The sequence below is a fragment of the Phoxinus phoxinus genome (genome assembly GCF_949152265.1).
Source record: "Phoxinus phoxinus genome assembly, chromosome: 21".
Lineage (NCBI taxonomy): Eukaryota > Metazoa > Chordata > Actinopteri > Cypriniformes > Leuciscidae > Phoxinus > Phoxinus phoxinus.
Genome location: NC_136896.1, coordinates 2,815,750 through 2,818,311, shown reverse-complemented (window position 1 = coordinate 2,818,311; position 2,562 = coordinate 2,815,750). Strand labels below are relative to the sequence as shown.

General features: G+C 36.0%; 1 protein-coding gene across 1 annotated transcript in view; it reads right to left on the bottom strand.

Moving 5' to 3' along the window:
- Positions 1 to 1,494: 1,494 nt before the first annotated feature.
- LOC306989703 (uncharacterized protein) overlaps positions 1,495 to 2,562 on the bottom strand; it is a 33,966-nt gene continuing 32,898 nt past the window's right edge. The window contains exons 10-11 of the mRNA XM_079595623.1: positions 2,241 to 2,279; positions 1,495 to 2,105 (exon numbers count right to left, since the gene is read on the bottom strand). The gene's annotated coding sequence lies outside the window, so the exon portion shown is untranslated. The remainder of the gene's footprint in view (positions 2,106 to 2,240; positions 2,280 to 2,562) is intronic.

The following is a 2,562-nucleotide window of genomic DNA, read 5'->3' as shown; positions in this document are numbered from 1 at the left end:
TTACCCGAAGTGGGTTTCCCCTCGGGGAGAACCCTCTGGTCCTGGGCCACCACTGCAAAAGGTCTCATGTACAGCAGGCCAAAGGGTATCACATTGGACGCCGCTGCCATGAGGCCCAACAGTCTCTCGAACTGTTTTACAGTGCGTGACTGGCCTAGCTTTAGCTCTTTCGTGGCTGTAAGGATAGCAGCTACACAAGCGGGTGATAGAACGGTCCGCATCGTGACTGAATCCCATAAAAGTGGTCCTCTGAAATGGAGACAGCACACTCTTCTTGGCGTTTGAGCCCCAACCCCACCGCATATAAGCGAGAACAACATCTCGGTGCCGAACCGCTAACTGCTCTGATTCCGCTAGAATCAGCCAGTCGTCTATGTAGTTCAGAATACGTACCCTGCAGCATGGCGGGGCCAGAGCTGCATCTACGCATTTCGTGAACTTGCGGGATGATAGTGCTAGACCGAACGGAAGTACCCGATACTGGTATTCTTTGCCCCCGAAAGAAAACCTCAGGAACTTCCTGTGCTGAGGGAGGATGGAGATACGGAAGTAAACGTCTTTCAGATCTATTGTAACAAACCAGTCCTCGGATCTGATTTGAGTCACAAATCTAAAATGGGACGCAACCCCCCATCCTTTTCGGAACAATGAAATAGCGGCTGTAAAAACCTGATTCCCTGTCGGGTGGATACACCTGCTCTATAGCCTCCCTGGCTAACAGAGCTTTCACCTCTTGCTCCATCACCAGAGCCTGCTCGGGACGCACTAACGTGAGCAACACCCCGTTGCAGCGAGAAGGACGAGAACCGAACTGAATTCTATATCCTTTCTCTACTATATGCAGGACCCATTGAGAAATATTTGGCAGGATCTTTCACTCTGACAGAAATTCTACTAAGGGAACCAGCCCCTCGGGGTTGGTTTTTATTTTGTTTTTTAAGTGAAAAAATATTTGTTTGATGTTTTGTTTTTTTTGATAATTCTGTTGACAAGAAAACACAAACACTCCCTATACATTTTAAACACTTAAAATCTCTTATTAGTTCAAAAATATTTCATCAACTGTAATTGCAACCCGTAAAATCATGCAATTATCAGTGGGATACGCACAGCATTATTCATGCAACCAATCATGTGAGAGCATAGGAGGGATTTTCGTTTTCATTTTTTGGAACTCAGTGTAATGATCTATTGATGAGTCTATTAATTCACAGGGAATGCCATGACTCAGTCTGGAATGATTGACAGCTCACAGTTAACTTGGCTCTTGTTGACTTCACAGTACCTCAATTTAATCATTTTTTGTATTATAAATGAAAGTATGTTACTGTCCACATCTGTCTACAAACACTGATGAATAAGTAAACTATGGAGAAATACACAGTAGTTGTGTTGCACGATTGGAAAAATGTAAACATTGAAGTTGTTTCAATGTTTGTTGTTTCAGATTGTTTTCATGAATTATATTGTCAGCAAGAATTTGACCACATTTTTAATACTTTTTTAACCTTTAATGTTGAGCAGATTCATCAAAGAAGCTTTCATTTCATCATCACTGTTTTTATTTATTTTACCATTTAACTTTTATACTTTCTATAACAAACTAGTTAATTTTTCTGACAATAATTAATTTTACTTGGAATTAGATATTACTTTTATTAAATAATTTTCAGACCTCATACAGGTAAAATCTCAAAATCTGTGATCAGTGCAAGGAATTATAACATTTCTGTGAAAAATAATGTATTACCCAATAACAGAAGTAATTTTACAAAAATAAAGCTTTTTTTTTTTACAATCAATTCTTTAAATTACTCAAATAATAATCAAGTCAAGATTATGACCATAAAAAAGCCATTATTGCTAGATACAGCAAATAAGTTCCTTCACACATAAAAATAATTAAATAGTTAAACAGTTTAATTCCTTCTCCTTTGTTTTAGTGTATTGTGGACAATAAATATTACCAACAAAAAAAAAACATTTCTAAATAATTTAAACTAGAGGTAATTGTTTGTGGAAATAGAAGATGGTTAGCTCTCAGGAGTGAAATAAGCAACATTACAGCGCAGATCCGAGGCCCTGGACTTGGTTCTTTATTTTTTCTGCAAGTAGAAGAAAGAATATTATATAGTATAATAGTATAATGATGAAAAGCATAAAATGAATATGTAGAACATTTACATAATCTGCCATAAGTGAAAAAGAAATAAGTATACATGTATTAAATGTTTGTTTACCTGAGCTCTCTTCATTGATATGGAAGCGCTGTTATTATTCTTGAAATAAAATGGATAATCAAATTGATTAATGAATGAATGATCACACATATTTATTGATAAGTATTCGCTTATTTAGATGTCAATTAACCAAAGTTTTTGCAAATCTAACAAAAGTAACAATTTATGAGCTTAAAATAATAAACCTGCATTACAATGATTTACGTAAAACAATTTGTCGGTATTATACTTAACACAATTTGGCTAAATTACCTTTGTATGTAAAATATTAGCTTTTTCGTAATTTGAAAGTTTTCCTTGTATTATATTGTTGTTGTGGTAC